Raw genomic sequence first — 23,867 nt, forward strand, 5'->3', positions numbered from 1 at the left:
GGTGTCCTGGTTTTGTTAAAAACAAGACCGGTTCTCTTTTAGTGAATTTTCATTTCAGCTAAGTTTTTCTAAGTACCTTCTAAGTAACTGCACTTTTCTGAATTTAGCTGCATATTTTTTCAGACACTGTGCCCCAAAGCTGATAAGATGACCAATGGAATACAGAAGCAGCTCATGTTTAGATTTATTACTATGGTAAACAAGGTTAACTGATAACGGGACATATTTGCAAGGAGGTGCAGACAGAACAGGTGACTAAAACTGACTAAGTATTCCATCCCATCCATGTCATACACCCTATAATAGGGGGAGATCACAAGGGTCTCACCCTCTTCGACTACAGCTGGCATCTAAGGAGGACCCTGCCTGTCGTGCCTGCGATCCGAGGCCTGGTTCCAGACCCTGCATCCCTGAATCGAGTTACGGTTTGCTGTGAAGTCCTGCCCAGGACTTCTGGGTGCCTGCCCTGCAGCTGCTGGAGCCACACCCCAGCTCCGTCACCGCTGGAGGCACGCCAACTCCGCGTGGGAGGGGTTAAACGCTGCTCTACCCTGGGACATTCAAGATTGGTTTTGTATATTTTGTATATTTTCTCTACTTATTAGTAGCATTAGTAAAGCCTTCAAAACTTTTTCCAACCCTGCAAGTCTAAGCCTCTCTTCCTTCCTCCTTATCCTTCTTATCACTTTTTCCTATCTAAGGAGAGGGTGGGGGGAGGGCGAGGGGGTAACAGAGAGCATCTGCCACAGTTTATTGTCGCCTTGCTTTAAACCTTGACAAAAGGTGATCACGCAAGAAGTAATTACTGTTCAAGCAGAGCAGTGCTATGAGCTGCAAGCTAATGTAGAACGGTTGGTAGCGCATATTGCTAAGAAACAAAGGGATAAATATGGAAAAAGTGAGTTTTTGAGTTCTCAGATTTGTGCTCTCACCACAAAACAATCTTGGAATCCCAAGGAATGGGATGGAAATATTTGGAGTGAATCCTCAGACTCAGTTTGAATTTGATCCTGACTTAAATGGCAGAGATGTGGTGGGAGCACAGCCCCCCATACAAATGATGTGCCAGCAGGAACAAGCAGATGAGGGGGGGCAGATCATGGTGTACTTACACTCCAAAAGAGTTAATGGTATTTTTGGAGATCTCTCAGCAGAAGAGTGGGGAAGGAATACCGGCACAGATTTTTCCAGCTTGGGATAGTGAAGCTGCATCAATCCATTTATTAGCAGATGAAAAAGATTTATTAAGTCCTATAGCCAGTGATGATCAGATACAACAATTATATGCTCATCTGCGAAATGTCAGAGGTCCTGACAGGCAAGATATTATTGCACCTATGCTGTATCAATGGTCATGTGCAGCAGTTTTAACAGCATATGCTGAACCCATTGAATTTGTGTTGTCCCTTGGAAATTAGTGTATAATGGAGAAAGGTATTGATTTAGTGTGGCAGATGGGGATGGCTTATGCATTGATTATGGGGTCTGATCTGGATGGGGTAGCAGTGACAAGAAGTATTAAAATGCAGCTTTTGAAAAGAGCGCTTGCCTCACTAAAACCCATGATTCTGCCAGTGGTGACAAATGCTACGGGTAATGCAAGCACTCTAGCAAATACCTTGAGGGAAATTTGGGCTGTAGTTTCAGAATCCTCTGTTTGGGTGGTGCATAAAGGAAAGCTGGCAAAATTGAAAGGAGTTACAGCACAGGTGATGCGAACATAAATGTGGAATGATTTTGTACAAGCTGGTATCCCATGATTAGAAATAGGTGGGATCACACCATCAGAAATGTTTTGCCGCTTTCAAAAGTTAATGCTTATGCAAAAAAGCTAATCAGCCCCAGCCCCACCACCAACACTGCACCTACCCTCCACCCCGCCTGCCACCTCAATGCAAGAGCAGTTTGCCTTTACCTGGCAACAAAAGCAATATACTTGCCGAGAATTGTCTCAGAGATACAAACACAGTTCCTCCGTTTGCCACCAAATGACAGTAGCTGATATAGCACTATGGTCAGGTACCATTACTGATTGCCATTGTATTGATGATCTGTTGATTATGGCAGTGTCACAACAAGAAAATGAAGCAGCTGACGAGTTTCTGAAGGTGCATTTACAGGACCAAGGCTGGGCAATTAATCTGACTAAAACACAGGGCCCTAGTGCTACTGTACTATTTTTAGGAATAGTTTGGCATGGACAGCTTAGAGAAACACCAGATAAGGTACAGCACACAGTCCAGCAGTTTTCTGTACCAGCTGCAGTAAAAAAATTTCATGCCTTTTGGGGATTTTTAGGGCACTGGAGAACTTTTATCCCTACATCTTCTGTGGAGGAGGATTCCCCTTGTGAAGGGTTAATAGAAGAGCACAATAAAGTTGATTCACTTGAGTCACAGACCAGTAAGGAAGTCAATAATATGACCTCTGCCAAGCTGCACGCTCAAGCTCTAAATGTGCATATAGCTTGTGGACATGGATCAGCTTATACTGCACACGCATGGGACATGGCTTACAATCAAACCCCTTTGCTGTTATATACTTATAAAACATGCGCACGTCATTGTGCTTCTTATACACAGTTACATTTAAGGGCATTATGTAGGCCATGGGGAAAGATAAAATGGGGTCAGTGGGCCTTGAATACCTGTCAGGTTGATTATATTGGCCCCCTACCCCCATCTAGGGGGTGGCAATATGTATACACTGCCTCAGGCTACCTGCCTGTGTTGGTTCACACAAATACTAAAGAGATGTCTAGCAGCAATTAACTTCTAATTGTACAACACAACCCATCCCAGAATTGAGCAGTCAACCATGAACAATTGATTGAGTACCTAGTGATTATCACCAAATTTTGTGGACATGCTTAACCTAAAGTAAACCATGCTCATTATAATATCATTTTAATACAAAACCACAATTCCTTGTTGAAGGCTATACCCCTCCAGGAGAAGCCCACTACTCACTGAGCATGCATACTAAGAATAGTGTTATATGACTTGCATGCAAATACTGTAACCAATCAGCCCTACAGGATTCGAGACAGTCAGCATGGCTTCACCAAGGGCAAGTCCTGCCTGACCAACCTAGTGGCCTTCTACAATGGTGTAACTACATCAGTGGACAAAGGAAGGGCTACGAATGTCATCTATCTGGACTTCTGTAAAGCCTTTGACACAGTCCCCAACAACATCCTTCTCTCTAAATTGGAGAGGTATGGATTTGATGTTTGGTGGATGAGGAACTGTCTGGATGGTTGCACCCAGAGAGTAGTGGGCAATGGCACTGTCATGGTTTAACCCAAGCTAGCAATATAACCACGATAGCCGCTTGCTCACTCTCCCCCTCCCACCTGCAGAGAGGGGAGAAAATCAAAAGGGAAGGGAGAAACTTGTGGACTGAGATAAACAGTTTAATAAAATAACAAAATAACACTAATATACTACTTCTACTACTACTAATATATTTAAAATGGAAAATACAATATAAAATAAAAGATACTGAATGCAATTCCTCATTAACTTCGTCCGCACCAAGCAGCCAGTCCCAGAAAGTACCACCCTGGTCCCAAATAGCCGATCCCAGAGAGAGAAGACAGAAAAGAGCAGAAAAGCCCAGAGGCCTCTGCAAAATGGCAGGATGGCCAAAGGCCAAACCAAAGAAAGTCCTGAACAGAACTCTCCTGAACAGGTCTCCATCCCGGCTCTGAAAAAAAAGCTAGCTGTAAGATCCCGACTCTCCTTAAATATGAATCATGATGCTAATGGCATGGAATATTCTTATTGATCAGTCTGGATGACAGCCAAGGTCTGCCCCATCTATGCCCCCCTTACTAGCTGCCTCACACCTGTGTGCAGAGCACTCAGAAGTGCTTGGCTCTAAGACCAGAGCAATTAAAAACATTAACTCTGTCCCAGGGTGTTATCTTACAATGTCTGGATGGACACCAGTGGCAAGTGGTGTCCCTCAGGGGTCCGTTTTGGGACCAGTACTGTTTAATATCTTCATCAATGACATAGACAGTGGGATGGAGTACAGCCTCAGCAAGCTTGCAGATGACACCAAGCTGAGTGGTGCATTTGACATGCTTGAGGGACACGATGCCATCCAGAGGGACCTGGTCAGGCTTGAGAAGTGGGCCCATGTGAACCTCATGAGGTTCAACAAGGCCAAGTGCAAGGTCCTGCACCTGGGTCAGGGCAACCCCCAGTATCAATATAGGCTGGTGGATGAAGGGATTGAGAGTGGCTCTGCAGAGAAGGACTTGGGGGTACTGGTGGATGAAAGATTGGACATGAGCCAGCAATGTGTACTTGCAGCCCAGAAGGCAAATCATATCTTGGACTGCATCAAAAGGAGTGTGGCCAGCAGGTCGAGGAGGTGATTCTGCCCCTCTGCTCTGGTGAGACCCCACCTGGAGTATTGCATTTGGTTCTGGAGCCCTCATTGCAGGAAAGACATGGACCTGTTGGAGAGAGTCCAGAGGAGGGCCACCAAGATGATCAGAGGTCTGGAACACCTCTCCTGTGAGGACAGGTTGAGAGAGTTGGGGTTGTTCAGCCTGGAGAAGAGAAGGCTCCAGAGAAACCTTATTGCAGCCTTTCAGTATTTAAAAGGGGCTTATAAGAAAGATGGGGACAGACTTTTTAGCAGGGCCTGTTACAATAAGACGAAGCGTAACGATTTTAAACTAAAGAAGGGGAGATTCAGGCTAGACATGAGAAGGAATTTTTTTACAATGAGGGTGGTAAAATACTGGAACGGGTTGCCTAGAGAGGTGGTAGATGCTCCATCACTGGAAACATTCAAGGCCCGGCTGGACGTGGCTCTGAGCAACCTGATCTAGTTGACAATGTCCCTGCTCATTGTAGGGGGGTTGGACTAGGTGACCTTTGAAGGTTCCTTCCAACCCAAACTGTTCTATGATTCTTTGCTCGGTCGTGAGGCCCGCAGACCTTGTGGCCGCTCCGCCCCGCCCCGCCCCGTCCCGTCGCCGCCAGCAGGGCTCCTGCAGTTCCCCAGCAGTGCCGACTGCCTCTCCAGCCGCTGGAGTCGCGGCTATGTTTGGCGGCTGTTTGAAAGTGCGGCAGGGGAGGAGCGGATTATTTATAAGGGCTGACAGGCTGGAGCAACTCTTCTAGTTGCTGCTTGGTCTCCTTTGTTCTATGTCTTTCTCGTCGTGCTGAGCCCAGCCGGTAGCGTGGAGCGAGCCGGCCTGGTGGATCTGTTTCCACCGTTGCACTAGCGCCACTGAGGTCGCCATTTTTACCTCCTCCCTACCCCAGACCCTTTCGGCCGGGCTCGCTGCGCCACGGAGTGAAGGCGCTTCGGCGGTGGCAGCAGGCAGTGTTCGGCGCTCAGCTGCGGCAGGGGAGTCGGCCGGAAGGGCGAAGAGAGAGGCTAATGCCGCTCCTGCCTGTTGCGTGTGACTACTCGGCCATCACCAGCCTCCTCCATTGATTTCGTCTTCATTCTCTTCTACCCCTCCCCAACGTCGTGAGGAAGGGGCACGGGACTCCCGAAAGGAGGGGAAGAAGGTGCTGAGGAGAGGTAGACGAGGAGAGACTGCCACTGCGGACAGCGGTAAGTGACGTGGGACAAGGATTTGGGTTCCCTGGCGGCCCAGTCAGAGTAACCAGTGTCTTTTACCGCGACTTGCCCCCTCCCCCCCCCATTTTAAAATAATGGTATAGCTTATTGTACAACGGTGTGACATGCAGAACGTCACTCTGAAGAAGAAAATCCTTGAAGCTACCCATTAAACCAAGTGTCTAAATGCCACTGGGGATGTAACAGTGATAAACGAATTTTGTATCTGAAGAGCTAAACTCTTATTTTAACATGGTGGCTTGAAATGTGGGGCTTGTCTTGGTTAAGCATTTAATTTTTAGTCTGTTATGTATTATATGCAATTTTATGCTTTTTATCAAAATTATAAATATTTCATAGGCACATCAGTTTTTGAAACTTCTAACTCTGAAGTCAGATGTGCAATAAATCATAAGTCTTCTGATCTTGTTTTTGAACTTGGATGAATGGAGTAATTTTTATTTTTACTTTTTTTGTTTTCAAAATGAAAAACTTTTTACAAGCAATTGAAACAAAACCCTGAACAGACCTTTCTCACACTCCTTCCAAATATCCTTCCTGTCCTGTGATAACTGCTTAAAAAAAAAAAACAAACAAATCCTAAAACTAAATATGTTTGTAAAGTTGGGGAGGTTGCTCTAGTTTTATTTCTTTTCTGTGTATGTGAAGGATCTTATTTATCATGCAAGGACTGAGGTGTGGGTTTTGTTTGTTTTTTTTTTTTTTTTTTTTCCAACCTGAATCAGTGTATAAGGAACTCTTGTAAATATAATGAAACATTAGTATTACAGTTGAAAGAAGTCATTTGGGTTAGAATTTGTTCTTTTTGCACTCAAGGCATAGAATCATAGAATGTCCTAAGTTGGAAGGGAGTTACTGATATTTACTTAAGTCATCTGATTAATATTAGCTCAGTGGAGATGTGGATCTGTTTCTGAAAGTTCCATTTTTCACTTTGTCAAAACATAGATACAACAGTAATTCATTTATTTTAATGTGTCTTTCAAAATTGTAATGATTGATGTGTTTTTTTGAGGGGAGAAAGGGAATATTGAAGATGAAATTACAGAAAATTATCTTGCAAATGCTTATGAATATTAATGAATTAAGTAGCAATTCAAATAAGCAATGAGGTTCTTTTCTGTGTATAAATTCTAGTATTTGGTTTACATGGCAATGTTTGGGTAGTGGGGGTGGGGCTGCAGGGGTGGTTTCTGTGGGAATGCATTTGGAGCTGCCCCCATCTCAGACAGAGACAGTTTAAGCCAGCTCAAAAATGGACCCACCACTGGCCAAAGCTGAGCCGATCAGCAACTTAGGTAGTGTTTCTATGATAACATTTAAGAAAGAGTAAAAAATGCTGAAGAAGGAGGGGGAGGAGCTACTCCAGATGCTAGAGCAGAGATTCCCCTGCAGCCTGTGGAGGACCCCATGCCAGAGCAGGTGGATGGAGAGCCCACACTGGAGCAGACTCCTGGCAGGAACTGCAGCCCATGAAAAGGAGCCTGTGCAGGAACAGGCTTCCTGGCAGGACCTGTGACCCCATGGGAGATCCCACTCTGGAGCAGTCCATTCCTGAAGGACTGTACGCCATGGAAAGGACCCCATGCTGTAGTGGTTCATGAAGGACCCATGAAGGACTCATGCTGGAGAAGGGAAGGGTGGAGGGAAGGTGTGTTTTAGCTTTATTTCTCACTATCCTACTCTCTTACAATTAATTGGCAATAAATTAAATGAATCTTCCCCAAGTCAAGTCTGTTTTGTCCATGATGGTAATGTGTGAGTGATTTCCCTGTTCTTATCTCGACCAATGAGCTTTTTAATTTTACTTTATTTTATTTCCCCTGTCCTGCTGAGGAGGGGCAGTGAGAGAGCAGCTTAGCGGGCACCTGGTATCCAGCCAAGGTCAACCCACCATGCATGGGCATAAATTTGTGTGTGAATATTTACATTGTCCTCTCAAATTTAGTTTACCCTATTAGGTTGGGTAAGAAGCTATAATATGTACATACTTGCCTGGATAACTAACTTTTTTTTTTTTTTTTTTGGCTAATGGGTGATTGTTTTCTACATGCTTTCCACTTTGAAAAAGAGTGGTCTCCTTTCCAAGCAAAAAATCAATTATGCTATATTGAAGGTACTTCCTGGTGAAGTTTATGTAACTGTATACCAAAGATACATATATCAGACATATAAAAAAGTAGCATATGATCTGTGAAATATTTTAATTCACACCAGCTGAATGAAGAACACTGAAGCTGTAGTTTGTAGTCCAGAAATGTTGCAGCTGTATTGTATGTTATCTTTGATTTAAAGGGTGTTTCAAATGGTTTAGTGACAAACTATCATATAACAAGGCAAAATAAATTATTTTGAAGCATGCTAGTAATTCTGGCTGTGTCAGCTCTGTGGTGGTTTGCAGTGTAGCAGTTTGAGCAAAGCTTGTGGAGGAGGTGGCTTTTTACAGGAGAGAAATGAGATGGAGATGTTTTGAACATCCTTTCATAGTTACTTCTGTCCAAGAACAGTTGAGTTGCTTTAGAAACTGGAAGGAGGAAAATTCGGGGGGTGTGTGTTCTGAGTGACTTCCTACATTTTTTGTTGCTTTTTTTTTTTTTTTTTTCCTAGGTATCAGAGCATTGAGTGCACTGATTAAATCATTACTCATAGAGTAGTGACAAGAAATCAGATCAGGTCATATAGAGGTGTCACAGTAAATAAGAAATGTTAAAGGTGTCTTTTTTTTGTCTTTTTTTTTTTTTTTTTTTTTCTCCCTAACAAGGAAGTGTAATTAACTATGTTTTACATCTCTAGAAGGTGTAATGGTTTGTGGTGATGAAATAATGTTAATCAGCATTTTTTGCTATAATTCATTGCCCACTGAGGAGCACTTAGTGTAATACCTGTTAAGTTGAGCAAACCTTTAAGAGGTTGTGAAGTCTATATACCAGACCTTTTGACCCCCCCAAAGCTGGTGCATATGGGGTTGTGGTGGATGGCTAGCTGCCAGAGGCTCACCCAGATATTCATACTCCCCAGGATGGGGGAGAAAAAAGGATGAAAAAGCTCCTGGGTTAAGACAAAGAATCACTTATCAGTTACAGTCACAGGCAAAATAGACTTGGGGAAAATTAATTTAATTGGTTGCCAATTGGGGGGAGAAAAAGAAGGAAAATAACACTTCCCCCTGCCCACCCCCTTTCCCTAGGCTCAACTGATCGACTCCCTGCTTGCCCCCCCTCTCCCCCCAGCTATGCAGGGGGAATCAGGGCTGCTGTCCTAGAACTGTAGAATGATTCAAAGCTCTGCTCAACCTGACCTTGAACACTTCCAGCTATGGTAGATCCACAACTTCTCTGGGCAACCTGTTCCAGCATCTCACCACCCTCATTGTAAAGAACTTCTTCCTTATTTTCAATCTAAATCTACCGTCTTTCAGTTTAAAATTGTTACTCCTTGTCCTGTCACAGGCCCTGGTAAAAAGTCTCCATCTTTCTTATAAGCCCCCTTTAAGTATTGAAAGGCTGCAATGAGGCCTCCCTGGAACCTTCTCTTCTCCAGGCTGAACAACCTCAACTCTCTCAGCCTTTCAGTCTTCCTCTTTCTCTCTCTCCCTCTCTTTTTTTTTTTTTTTTTTTTTTTTTAAAGGGAGGCCCTGGTATCTTTCTTTACTTACCTCAAATATTTGGTGGTTGAAACTGACAGTCTGTGAGACAGTGGTGCAGGACAATGCATCTAGGCAATTCCCTGCTGCCTCTTGGTGGAGAACCCTGCAACTTTTCCCTCCCCTGCCCCCTTGTAATTGTGTAGTTGAGCTTCCCTCTTCGGGTAGCCAAAGTATAGCTGTTTCTTGTCATATAATTTGACCACATGGTGGGTGGATGTGCTTAGTCATGTGAAGGTGGTTCTACATTACAGTTACTATATTCCTCATCTAGTCTTATGAAATATTGAAAAATGTTCTTCCCAACTAATGACAGCAAACTTGGAACAATCTGAAAAAAAGATAAAAATAGGTTTTTTTCCTAAGTTTTTGTTGTACATTAGCCCCAGTAGGCAGCTAAGCACCACACAGCTGCTTGCTCACTCTGCCTGTAGTGGGATGGGGAAGAGAATGGAAAGGGTAAAAGTGTGAAAACTCATGGGTTGAGATAGACAGCTTAATGGTTAAGCAAAAGCTGCATGTACAGACAAAGCAAATTTTAAGGAATTCTTTTGCTGCTTCCCATTGACAGGCAGAAGATAGTTAGCTGTTTCCAGGAAAGCAGAGCTTCATCACATGTAACATTTACTTGGGAAGACAAATGCCGTAACTCCAAACTTCCCCCTTTCCTCCTTCTTTCCCTCGGCTTTTTATTGTTGAGCATGATGTCATATGGTGTCTAATATCCCTTTGGTCATTTGAGGTCAGCTGTCCCAGCTGTGTTCCCTCCTAACTTCTTGTGTACCCACAGCCTACTCACTGGTGGGGTAGCGTGAGAAAGAAAGAAGGCCTTGATGCTGTGTAAGCACTGTTCAGCAATAGCTAAAACATGGGTGTTATCAACACTGTTTTGGTAACAAATGCAAAACATATCACTATATACTGCTATGAAGAAAATGAACTCTGTCCTAGCCAAAACCATTACACTTTTCCATTCTAGTATCACTACATATCACTGCATTCACTAAAGGTCTAGAGTACTGGGGGTGGGGGGAAGGAAGGTGGAAAAACTTTTTTCTCTCTCTTCTGGAGATAAATGCTTTTAGACCAACAAACAAGTTGAGTTTATTGAGGAAACCCTTATTCTGTTCACTTCTGGTACTGAAAGCTTCTCTCATATTTCTGCAATAGTCTTACTGCCAGAAGCGTTAGCCTAAGATGTTAGCAGATTGTGTTCATGGTTGTTTGTTTCTGGATCACAGAATCACAGAATGGTTGGGGTTGGAAGGGACCTCTGGAGATCATCTAGTCCAAGCCACCTGCTAAAGCAGCTGCACCTAGAGTAGGTTACACAGGAATATGTCCAGGCAGGTCTTGAATATGACCAGAGAAGGAGACTCCACAACCTCTCCAGGCAACCTGTTCCAGTGTTCTGTCACCTTCAAAGTAAAGAAGCTTTTCCTCATATTCAGGTGGAACCTCCTATGTTTCAGTCTGTGGCCATTGCCTCTCATCCTATCATTGGGCACCACTGAAAGGAGTCTGGTCCCATCCTCTTGACATCCACCCTTGAGATATTTATAAACATTGATGAGATCTCCTCTCAGCCTTCTCTTCTCCAGGTGGAATAGACCCAGCTTTCTCAGTCTCTCCTCATAAGAAAGGGGCTCTAGGCCCCTAATCATCTTGGTAGCCCTCTGCTGGACTCCCTCCAGTAGTTCCTTGTCCTTCTTAAACTGGGGAGCCCAGAAATGGATACAGTACTCCAGATGTGGCCTCACCAGGGCAGAGCAGACGGGGAAGATAACCTCCCTCGACCTGCTGGTCACACTCTTCTTAATACACCCCAGGATACTGTTGGCCTTCTTGGCCACAAGAGCACATTTTTGACTCATGGTTAACCTGTTGTTGACCAGAACTTCCAAGTCCTTCTCTGCAGTGCTGCTTTCCAGTAGGTCAATCCCTAACCTGTACTGGTACCTGGGGTTATTCCTCCCCAGGTGCAGGACCCTACATTTGCCCTTGTTAAACTTAATTAGGTTCTTCTCTGCCCAGTCCTCCAGCCTGTCCAGGTCTCACTGAATGGCAGCACAGCCTTCTGGTGTGTCAGCCCTTCCTCCCAGTTTGGTATAATCAGCAAACTTGCTGAGGGTGTACTCAGTCTCTTCATCCAGGTTGTTGATGAACAGGTTGAACAGGACTGAGCCTAACACTGACCCCTGGGGAATCCCACTAACTACAGGCCTACAACCAGACTCTGCATTGTTGGTCACAACCATCTGAGCTCTGCTATCCAGCCAGTTCATGATCCATCTTGCCCTGCATTCATCCAGTCCGCCCTTCCTGAGCTTGCCTATGAGGAGGTTGAGAGAGATGGTGTCAAAAGCCTTGCTGAAGTCAAGGTAGACAACATTCACTGCTCTCCCCTCGTCTACCCAGCCAGTCATGCCATCGTAGATGGCTATCAGGTTGATCAAACATGATTTCTCTTTGGTGAACCCATGCTGACTACTCCTGATAACCTTCTTTTCCTCCAGGTGCTTGGAGATGACATCCAGAATGAGCTGTTTCATCCCCTTTCTAGGGATGGAGGTGAGGATGATGTCCTGGCAGTGTAGAAATTAACCCCATCTTGACCAACCCAGTACAGAAGTGTAATTAAAAATACATCTGCATCATGTTCAGTTAATGTAGTCTGAAATATTGAATATATACAGTCCGAGAGATCTTCCATTTTTATATTTAGACTTCTTAAGTAGCTATAGAATGTACTTTGTCGTGATATTATAAGTATCTCTAATGGATGGGAAAGTTCTGCTTTTTCTTTATGAATGTAGGGTCATATGCCACAATCTTTCTCTTAAATTGGCTAAGATTATGTATAGTGTGAAACACGACATCCTGAAAAAAAACTGTACATTTTCTGCTCTTTTTCCCCACAGTGTTCTTTGCAATCATTTTTTTGTGTCTTACATTTATTTTTTGTGAAGGAAAAAAAGTCTGCCATTTTGTAATCAAGCCACAAAAATTTGGGAAGCCCAAGAGTAATTTTGGCTTCTACTACCATGAATAATCACGTCCACAAAAAATGCCCCAAGTGTATGTGATGTGTAATGCTCAGGACAAAGTGCCATCTGCAATTAGAATGCTGAAGAAGAATGTCCAGAGACTGCTTCAATGCTGACATCCTGTTTTCTGGGAGAGGCTGGGGGGAGTGTTAATAGTCCTTTAAACAAATTGTTTAGTGCTTGCATCCAACTACTGATGCTAGGATTGCTCCAGTAATTGACACAACAGGCTTGAGGCTGCTGTGCCCCCAGTCTGATTTCAGTTGCTGGCCCCATATCCCTTCGAGCTGGTCCCTCCAGTAGCTGACACTTAGTCCTTGCAGCACACACACACAGGACAGAGAGTGAGATTACGCAGGGAGAGAGTAAAGAAAGGATTTAATAAGAAATATAAGAAGATAGGACAGACAAGCATACTGACTGACCTTATTTTACATGTGACCAATCCCTTTTATACCCCTTTCCTTCTATTCCTCCTTCGTTCCTCCCTAGTCCCTCTTCCCCTGCACGTTCCCTCATCAGTTTGCATAGGTCCATCCACTCCCCCCATCCTGGACCCTCACATTTACATCCTTATCAGTTGCAAAGTCTTGGTTTGCTTTCGGTTACTTGATAGCCCATCAATTAGTGATTTACGAGGTTTGTTTCTTGTCTTTGTCTCCATTTTGTTAGCCTGTTAGATTTGTGTATTCTGTATATTTTGTTTCTGGATTTTCCCTTTTCCTTAGTATCCCGTTTAACAAGGTTCTCTAGATAATTTACTGAAATAAACATTACCACATACCCTTATCGATTAGTGTGACTGACCAGGTTTTATAGGAAACGATCATCCTGCCAATAGGCTCAGGCAGGATCTCTTAGCAAAGCATATTTTATTAACGATTTTGCAAAACTGGGTGTCCTACCTAATGGTAAGCACTCAGAATAGGGCAAAAAGCCCCTGCTTATATTGCCCTAATCCTATCTGCAAATTCCCTCCTCTCTTCCCCATTGGTTGGGTACTGCAGGGTTTACAGACTACCTGACACCTGCCTCAGTTTACCTATCTCATGAATCTAATTCTAACAACTCCCTCCCCTTGTTGATTTATTTCTACTTAAAGTATGGATTCCTGGTTCTCTGGCTACCCTTCCCCCAGCTTAACTTGTTAAACACATGAATCAGTTTGCATTCTGAGATTAGTTCGAAGAGACTTTGTTTTACATTCAAGATTGATAGTCAGATGTCTCTCAGTCCCCCCCCTCCTCTGGGGTCAGGCACCAGGTCCCCAGTTGTAAAAACAACATTCTTCCTTCAATGGCTCCTTACAGTTTGGTTCTTGGCACTGCCTTCCCTTACCATTTGTCTGTCATGGTGTTTCTGTATGTTCTTGTTTATGCTTTCCCCCTTTTTTTATTATCCCTTTTTGCATTTAAAAGGCTCTTGACCAGATACCCTTAAAGGAGCAGACACTCTCCTTCCACATACCCTTACACTGCATAGCCTGCTTCTCAGAAATCTGGCAGGCTTTGAGGGAAGTTGGGTACTTGGCACTTATGTTTTGAGAAGCTTCTGTCATAAGGCTCCAAATGCTGCAAGAGACTGGATGGTGGATAGACACCTTCTTTGTCTTGGAACGACCTATGATAATTGCATGCAATTTTGTAAGGCCACAGGATTCCCTGTGCAACTGTTCATATGTAAAAAGTCATGACTGAGTGGCTGGTATTGTTGAAGTACTTTCTGGTGGGTGTGTGTGGGAATGCTCTATTCTCACTATATGTGCTCTGATGAAAAAGATAATTGAACTATTTATGTCCCTCTCCAAAGACTTGTGTTTCAACAGGAGTTGGCCATGCAGCTGTAACCCTAGCAACAAGGTCTTGGGGAGAAGAATTAGGTCAGCTTTCCAAAAGAGAGAATCTACACATTTGGAGATGATCAAATGAAACTGGTAGCATGGTATTTAGAAATTAAAGGAAGTATAGAAGAACATATGTATCTGGTTTTGTTCCTAGGTTTATTTTTGGAATTATAACACTTGAACTGAAATCCCCATTTAATTTTTATTTATTTATTTTTTAAAATAAACAGATAAATCAGTGACTTAAGACTTGGCAGGGTCTTTATTGTTGTTACATTTAACTATATCCTAATTTCTGGTACTGAATATAACACTGTAAGTATGTTCTCATAAAAACCAGTAAAAATACTTAATTTTTTTTTTTTTTTCAAATTCAGAGTCTTCACTTGAGAGTGTATTTGCTGAAGCATTCATAGTGCTGTTTGATACAGTACATAATTCATTGTCACCAGTTCAAATAATATGGAGGAATTCAGTTGGAACTGATTTTTGTGGTATGCATGCACATTTCAGTGCATTTCAGAAACTAATTTATTGTAAAAATTTGCAAGACTATTTAAGAGACTTGTATTAGTGCTTCTGAAGGAGTTATACTTATTGTAACAAATGTTTTCTAGAAAAATTAACCATAAATGTTTGATTTGTAAGGTGTGGCAATCTGATCTATTTGCATGGGAGGTACTGAATGAGTTGGGGGTAACACTACTGATGTGACTGCTGTGGAAAGTGATTCAGCAACCACAGTTCTCACTGCTTATTTGGAAGAGAAGGGGTGTTTGAGACTGAAAAATGAATACCTTACACAAAATGATCTATGACTGAGTGGCAGACAAAGAGGACTTTGGGGAAGTAACTGCTTATTGTGTGTGAAAGGACAGCAGTGATATCTGGCCTTCGCACTGAACATATCACTCCTGCTTTCTTAGGAGAAACAGGGGAAATCAAATCCATATAGGAAGCAAGTATACGTTGCAAGTGAAGGTGCTGTTACTGTATCATGTTTATCTAGTTACTGAAGAAAGGTGACATGAAAAGATTGGTTATTTCAGTTCCGTTTTCCAGCATTTTGACAAATGCAGTACCCATTTTTTGGCAAGATATTTACCAAATTTCTTGGTTTTTCTTCTGTTCTCTTACCTCTTATATGCAGTCTCTAACATCTATGCTACAATCTGATGGTAAGTCAGAGCCCATAGTAGCAGATCTTATGATTCCTGGATGTTCTTTAGTTTGACTAATATGCTGACCTGGGGCAGCAAAGTCAGGAGCACATTCCCTTCTGCAGGCTCTGCTTACAGATGCAATGATGTCATGCACAGGAGCGGAGTGGAAAGCTGGAACAGCAACATCTTAAATTGCTTGAGCAAGATTTAATGGAGTTTGATTTGGAGTTTGATTGTAGATGGGATGAGTTACTAATTTATTGTTTGGGTGGTGGTTTGTGTTTTTTTTTTTTTTTTTTTTTTTTTTTTTTTTTTTTTTTTTTGATAATGGTAACAATGGTATCCAGAAGAACCCCAGGTTTAGACTTATTGCTATGGCAGCCAAGGTTACTGATAATTTTGCACATTCCGTACATGAGAGGGGTGTATTTGCAAGGAGGGGTGGACAGAACAGGTGAGCAAAATTGACCAACTAAGTATTCTATCCCATTCATGTCATACACCCTATAAAATTGGGAGATCATGAGGGTCTCGCTCTCTTTGACCATGGCTGGCATCTGAAGAGGACTCTGCCTGTCGTGACTGTGATCTGAGGCATCGTTCCAGACTCTGCATCCCTGAATCCAGTTCTGGTTTACTGCAGAGTCCAGCCTAGGACTTCTGGGTATCAGCTCTGCAGCTGCTGGAGCAATGCCAGTTCCACTGCAGGCCTTTGCACTACACTGGGAAATTCAAGATTGGTTTTGTATGTTTTGTATTATTTTCTCTATTTATTCGTAGCATTAGTAAAGCATTTTTAATTTTTCCAACTTGTAAGTCTTTCTCCCTTTTCCTCCTATTACCTTTCCTAGTGGGGGGCAGGGGGTTAATAGAGAGCATCTACCACGGTTTATTGTCACCCTGCAGTAAACGGTGACAGGTTTATTGGTGCCTATATAGTGTGGGGCAAGTGAGAAGGGCTAAGAGTGGTCTCTGACAGTTTGCCTGAACAGCTTCCCAGGTAGTGCAAGTGAGAGAACATCAGATTCCTGATTTTAGTGGTCAGAGTTCTAATCCTCTGGTGGGAGGAGACCTTAGAAAACACACTTGAGAGAGTATCAGCTTTTTCTTTGGAAGTTTCAGAGGGGTGAGAAAAAGATAGATCTGTGTGCTTCATGGGTCATATGATGATGATAAAGCAGATTGCAGTTATCTTGATTTGAAGGATGTTGTTGCAAATCCAGTTTTATTTGTATTATTTGCTCCCTTGGTTTTAGTCAATGATGCCTTTTTTGGGGTCGATGCTTCTTGTTAGTGTTTATGTGCAGAACATCGTCTCTGGAAGTTGGGATAAAGTTGGTATAATAGCTTTGATGCTGGGTTGTGTTGCATTGCTCTGTATAGTTATAGATAAGCTGATGGTGTATTTCTATTAATTGTTGTCATATTCGGAAGTATGTATTTTTAGAGCCCCCTGGTAGAAGCAAAAGAAATTAAAGAGAACTGTACCTTTTGTTTTTTCAGTTGCAGAAGTGATCTTTTAGGAGAGCTATTCAACTACTCTTTGCCTTTTTCATTAGGGCAAATTACAGATGCTTTTGGGAATTTTGAATCATAGAATCATTTCAGTTGGAAGAAACCCTCAGGATCATCGAGTCCAACCATAACCTAACCTAAATCTAGCACTAAACTGTGTCCCTAAGAACCTCATCTAAACACCTTTTAAACCCCTCCCCTTTTAAACTCCACCATTGCCCTGGGCAGCCTCTTCCAATAACTGACAACCCTTTCCGTGAAGAATTTTTTTCCTAATATCCAGTCTAACCCTCTCCTGGTGCAACTTGAGGCCATTTCCTCTTGTCCTATCATTTGCTATTTGTGAGAGAAGACCAACACCCTCCGTGCTACAACCTCCTTTCAGGTAATTGTAAACAGCAATAAGGTCTCCCCTCAGCCTCCTTTTCTTCAGGCTAAACAGCCCCAGCTCCCTCAACCGTTCTTCATAAGACTTGTGCTTCAGGCCCCTCACCAACTTAGTTGCTCTCCTCTGCACTCTCTCTAGTACCTCAGTGTCCTTCTTATGATGAGGGGCCCAAAACTGAACACAGTATTCAAGGTGGGGCCTCACCAGTGCCGAGTACAGTGGCACAATCACTTCTCTTGAATATCCCTGGGTGATTGAGTGAAGCTTGTTGGTATTACTGGGTCTCTGGAATGTGTGTTAGTATTTGCTGGTGGTAAAACTATTTAGGAGGATTGTAGCTATTCTAACTTCTGCGACAGGTGTTGCGGCTATTGAAGCCTCAGCAATGTGCACTGCAGCCACTCAAACTCCCTTGACAGATTCTGCAGCCACGTCAATTCTGACAACAGATACAATAGCTGCTGCAACCCCCTTGACATGCACTGCAGCCACTCCAATTCCCATGCTAGTGCCCATGACAGTTAATGCCGCTGTTGCACCTCCAACAGCTGGCATCGCAGCCACACCAATGCTGACTACAGATACTGTGGCCACTACAACTTCAAACAACTGTCATTGTAGCAATGTCAATTCCAATGCCAGTTACCGCATCCACTCAAACCTCCACAATACGTGATGTGGCCATTCAGACTTTAGCAATATTAGTTGCCACTTTGAGGAGGAAGCAAAAGGAAACACAGCTGTGAAACTGTGAAGGAACAATGTATGAAAGAACAACCATGATGAAAAAACATGTTAAAGAGCAACTATGACACTGATCTAAATGTATGTTTCTTACACCTTAATCTTTTAGGTAAAAATTGGTATTCCAGATAAAGGAGTTTGTTTGTGTTGTTTTGTGTGTGTTTCCCGACACCCCCCCCCCCCCCCCCCCCCCCACCAATGTGTGTATCTTTCCTTGAATCTGCTGACAAAGAAATCCCATGTACATTTGGAAACAAGCAGTTGTGTGGCATTAGGACGTGATCTCAATTAGGAAAACATTGCATAGTAAACTGAATTGTCACATTACAGCTGTTTGACAATTTACTCAAAGTAGTTGCTGCTCACTTTTCATTTGAGTTGACTTAAGTTGGTTCTACAGGCAGGCTTGATTGTACCCTCCAGCAAAACCCTAGTGACTCATCTTCAGACCTTTAATTGGAAAAGATTATACAAATGAAATATTATGATGTTATTAAATTATTTACAAAAAAACAGAAGAGAAATATGAAGGTAACACAGACCTTTTTTTAGCAGAGAGGATTTCATTGAATTTTACAGCCTAAATTTTCAGTAATTATGGAATTTTTCAGCAGTTCTGTAGTGTGCAGAAAGGCTCATCAGAAATTTGTAAAGGTCAGCATGAAGACATTTGCTAAATGTATATACTTGAAAGCAGTTGCAGTGTCTTCTTTAAATGTGGCTGCAAAATTCTAGGAGCTTGAGGTAACTGGGGAAAGGGGCAAAAGTATCCATAGGACCTGAGGAAACAGTGCATCTTCTCTCAGAATCCAAAAATGTGCAGTTTTGTCTTTTACAAAATCAGAATGCTAGTTTGGGCTATCTTAATTTTTCTAAAACCTTTTTCTGTTTCTTAGTCATTTACCACAGGAAACTGTTTCTAAAAGGAAATGAGGCTGTTGTGCTGATTATTGCTTAGGGTCTCCAAATTGCTGTGATCCCTGCAAATGATAAAGTCCTGCTGTGTTTAAATGAGACCATGCTTGTGTGTTGAAGTGAAATATGTTCCAGACCATGCTTATGTTTTAAAGTAAAATCCATACCAGGATGATCCTTCTGAATAGCTAATGTATATTTATCTTGTGGTGTAGGGAATTAAGTACTTGCCAGAACAAATAACTCTGATAATTAAGTTTACCTGTTAGAAGAATAGAATAAGACAATAGGCCATGGAGAATGTCTTAGGTGATGTTGGCAAAGCAATTTGCCAAGCTTAAACTGGGAAGCATCCGATGTTAAATCTATCGTGACCTATGCCTTGTAATTCATTTCACTGTGTTGTCTGTGGCTTGTTTTGCAGTCTTCATCAGTGTAGTTCATAAAAATCTTAGAGGAACCTGAGGATACTTCCTGATGTAAAGAGCTACAGTGGTTGCTGCTGCCATTTTCCTTATAGCTTCATTGTGTAAGTAACAAAAAGATTGCTGCTTGTGCTGGCTGTCAAGAAAACTTCTGTAGCTGATCTTGAAAAAGAAACTTGCGTTTCTCTGATTCAAGTAAACAAATGGTTTTAAGCAATGTGAGAAACACTTGAGTCTTCATGCTTATATTTATAGAAAATCTTGTTTGGTGTGGCAGCAGCATTCTTTTCATATTGAGGAAACATAAATATTGCATTTGATGTATCTGTATCCAAGTCATTGTCCATGCGTTCTTTCTGTCATGACATCAGTTCTCTAAGTTCTTGATTGCGATGTTCAGGCAAATACTGCTCCATCTTCGGACCGACTCACACCACCCAGTGACTGAGCATCATCTATCTGGAGCTCGTGGCAACAACGCAATCCTCAAAAGGAGACAGAAAGTAAGAAGGAAGAAAAAGGAAAGGAAAGGAAAGGAAAAGTGATTTATCATGCGATCCACTTTGTATCAATGAATTTAGGGATGTCTACATTGGAAGGTACACTAAACAAATTGTGGGTATTAATCACAGATGTCAAATGCATCAAACACTTTACCATTTTCCAGTTTAAAACATACAATACCGTGGACAGAACAAAACCTATCAAAACTAATACAAAAAGAACAACTATGGGGTGACGCAACTTGTTCAGGATGCCTGTAGCAGTAGGTGACCACCCGAAAAGCGTGTTCCACCACTTATGTTCAGCATCTTTTTCTATTCTTCTTAACACACGGTAAATTTCTTCAGCATTGTGGTGAACAGTTATCAAGGTTTTCTGTCCATTTACTCAAACTTCTTCCAAGATTTTGATCAGGTCTTGGTGTTTCAACAATTGCTTTACCAATGTAAGATTCATCCCAATAGGTGTAGGCAGTAATTCTTGAATCAGTGTGTAATTAGATTGTATAAGTTGATGAGATATAACTGGTGTGAGATAAGAAAATTCACATCCATTAATTTTAACAAAATTACAAACACAAAAATTTGAATGATTTCTAACATTTACCATCACTGTATCTACTAATATAGAGTTGCAAGCAGTCCTCAAGCACACACAACCTTTGCCAATATACACTAATACCATTTCTCGATTGTCAGGACGAACCTCAAAGTGGCAAACATTGTGCTCGGTGTCCAGACAAATGTCTTGAGCACTGATTGTATTACTTTTGCAGATGAATCCTTGCTGTTCTCGCACAATGCAAGATTCTAAATTGACAGTTTGCTATTTTTCATCTACTTTTTGGGCCCATCCTCTATGCTTGAAAGGACTGAGTATAGTTCTGTTGTGGTTCAACCCTAATGCAATGATTGGGTAAATTATGTATGTTGTAGCATTATGTATGGTTAACACAAAGGTCATGGCTGTGTTCATGATGGGGTTATAGGTAAAGCTTACCAAAGTCCACCAGGATTGGAGTTCTCTCACAAATTCAGTGGCACTGTCCCAAAAAATTTTCTGAATTTCGGTAGGAAAAGTGCCTTCTTCACCTTCCCTTATGATTGAGGCGGCCACTGATTGCATCCACAGTTGTGCCTGAATACAACTGAGAGCCAAAGAAAGGTTATTATGTACCACAATTTGTGGTCTTTTATATTTACTTTTGGTAGCTAATTTATTCATTAATATTTTTGAATCAATACCATTTAAGACTTCCAATCCTGTCCCCAACACACTAGATCTCTAACTTATTCTTTACTATTCCACTCCCATTCAATTACTATAGTAGGTAAGTGAAAAGATGTAGGGAAGTGTTAGCAACTTAATTACACTGTTGGTCATTTTAAAATTTAGGCCTTCAGATTGGATTCATGAATGATTCACGTTATTCTCTGTGTCCCTCAGAGTTCTCCTGCAAAAGGAAAACAAACAGGGCTCGCCTCCTCGAGGCAAGAATAATTAGAATGATGGAATTATCCAGTGGGTGCAGCTTGTGGGTTTGTAAAAGTTCCAAACCATTCTCGCAATGGTTTCATAGTGTTTTCACCTGTAGCCCTGCCAAAAGCTTCAGCTTGGACTGATCCTGGGGTTATTTCCCCCTCCCCCCCCCAGACCCCTTTGCTTAAAGGGGCTGAAATAATCCACTTGCCAGGCATCCCACAAACCTTTACCCTCCCTTAAATTTAGAGGATTGTCTTCTAAAGGGTGCCTTTCAAGCTGTCTCTGACATTGTTCACTGGCCAGGGCTTCACGATACAACTCTTTAGCTCCGGTGTGTTTGCCCTTTACATGTAACCATTCTAACAAACATTCCCAATCTTCTGAAATTTGGTCCTTTTGTACAGGGGCTAGTCTTGCAAATTCACCAGCTCCATTGTTCCATTCTCCTGCGGATCCCCCATCTACCTGATGAGAAGCTATCCAGTTCACAGCTTGTCTAGCTAGGTTTTTCAAAGCTCCTTCAGACAGTGAGAAAATGTTACAGTAGTGTTCAATCTGAGCATACCACTTTTGTACTGAGGCCTTTTGGGCCACCCAGTCAGGGAGAGGGGTCCCAGTAGTGACTGTTCTTATGACTTTAAATAGCCTTTTAATATGATTGGCTGCTGTCCTGTAATCTCCACTTCTACCAGAGCCAAGCTACCAACAAACAAACCTTTCTCCCAGGTACATTCTGAGTTACCTTCCTTGGCACCCAGGGGAAGGGGGTATTGTTCTGTCAACTCTAAGGCAATGAGGATGGAAAAACATCACTTCAAGGGAGAAACTCCAAACCTTTTAGTGTCTACTTTGCTTAGAGCAGAAATCTGTGCACAGGTGTTGATTAAAAAGGTTACACGTGCATGCTTAGGACTCACTATAGCTGTGATCAATAAATCTTCCCCCTTTGTGTGTGTGAGCTGTTGGATATAAATCCATCCTCCACCCCCCGCCCACTACTAGGGAATGGAGGTTCTAGTTTCCCTGTTTCTGGGAGAGACTCTGGAAGTCCCCTTATGAAGGGAGTTATCATGTCAGGATTCATTGGCAGCATCACTGGAGATACACATTCAGGAATTAATTTCCTTTCATGTGTCATTTCCAAACAGGCTGCTTTGTGTACACTTTATAACAATTGATCAGGTGTGTCAGTAGTTGCTAAGGGCTCTCTATCTAAGGGGTTTAGCCCTCCAGCCCAGTAAGCAGCTCGCTGGGTTAGAGACCATGGGGCACGTCTGTCACCAGTTGTTAAGAAGACTCCATGTCCCCAGTATCCATTTGCCTCTTGTTCACTTAACTGAATTTGGCTTCCCCCAGTTAGGGATACACGACACACATATTCGGTTTCAGATTCTTTAGGGAGGCGACCTTACTCTTTTTTAAGTTGGGCCAGCTCCGTGGCAGTGTAAGGTGTTTGTTTAGTTGTAATGTGAGGGTCAGTATCCTCCTCATTTGCATAAAAATATTCTGTTTTAACTAAGGGTCTCACATGTGGGAATTCATCATAACGTTTTCCTGTGTCCTCCAATTCTTTCTGAAGGTAGATTTAATTTATGTGTCGGATATTTTTCTCCTCTAACTCCCGCTCCCTCAGCACCCCCGTGTTTTCCTTTAGAGTAGCTTTCAATGCGTGGTTTTTCTTCCCTCTCCTTTTCTAATTGTTGAAAACAGTTTTCTAATTGTTGTTCTAAATTGGAGGTTGTTTTTTGCAAAACCTGCACCACATTTGCAAGGGATTCTATTACTTTGCTTTATGCGACGCAGTAATGAAAGTAATCTTCTATTGCTGCTACTAGGCTCGCTCCTAGAACAGTGCAGACAACAGTCTTATCTCTATGTCATCTAAACTTAGACTTAGTCTGCAAAGAAATTACTTGGTCCACTACACTCCGTAAATTAGCCCAATTATCATGAGCCCAGTCTTTGGGTACAGAGGGTCAAGCTCCATACTTTGCTAAAAGTGTGTAGAACGAGTCCTGATCTTTCGCTAACCAAAAATCCTGATTGTCAGCTTTTCTGGTCATTCTTACTACGAAGGGGTGGTACACACTAGGAAGGCACAACTTAGTTATGAAAATCACAGCAACAGCTGTATCACCCTTCTCTTTCCTGAGTGGTTGAAGGAGCCAAAAATCTGCTCCAGGGAGGCTCAAACTTAGCTACACAAACACACAAGATTGCCCCTTCACTCTCCCTAGCAGATAATTCTCATCATCATGAGAACAACACCCCTTTTGCACGTTGAGATCTTTTGTGATAGATTCTTGGAAACAGAACCCTCAGCACGAGTTTGGGGTGCTCTATGCCAAGGTGTGTGTGGTGTGTGGGAAATCTGAATCGCCTCCCTTGCATTCTAGACACTTCTCACTGATAAATCAGTGTAAGGCTAGGTGCGGCTGAAGCGAAACGTCCTTCCCCTAGTGCAGACCACACGCTACCTACACCCCTCTGTTTTCCCAGAATCCCATCCTCATCGCCAATTAAATGTCACAGTCCATTCGGTGATGGACTCGTGATGGTTCTTTTACCTTGATCTCGAAGCGCAA

General features: G+C 42.4%; 1 protein-coding gene across 2 annotated transcripts in view; it reads left to right on the forward strand.

Moving 5' to 3' along the window:
- Positions 1 to 4,987: 4,987 nt before the first annotated feature.
- Positions 4,988 to 23,867, forward strand: part of LOC135577163 (CDC42 small effector protein 2-like) — a 145,638-nt gene continuing 126,758 nt past the window's right edge. The window contains exon 1 of one of the 2 annotated variants that reach the window (XM_065044990.1): positions 4,988 to 5,586. The gene's annotated coding sequence lies outside the window, so the exon portion shown is untranslated. The remainder of the gene's footprint in view (positions 5,587 to 23,867) is intronic. The other variant, XM_065044991.1, reaches the window with a different exon arrangement.

The sequence above is a fragment of the Columba livia genome, chromosome W (genome assembly GCF_036013475.1).
Source record: "Columba livia isolate bColLiv1 breed racing homer chromosome W, bColLiv1.pat.W.v2, whole genome shotgun sequence".
In the NCBI taxonomy this organism is placed as follows: domain Eukaryota; kingdom Metazoa; phylum Chordata; class Aves; order Columbiformes; family Columbidae; genus Columba; species Columba livia.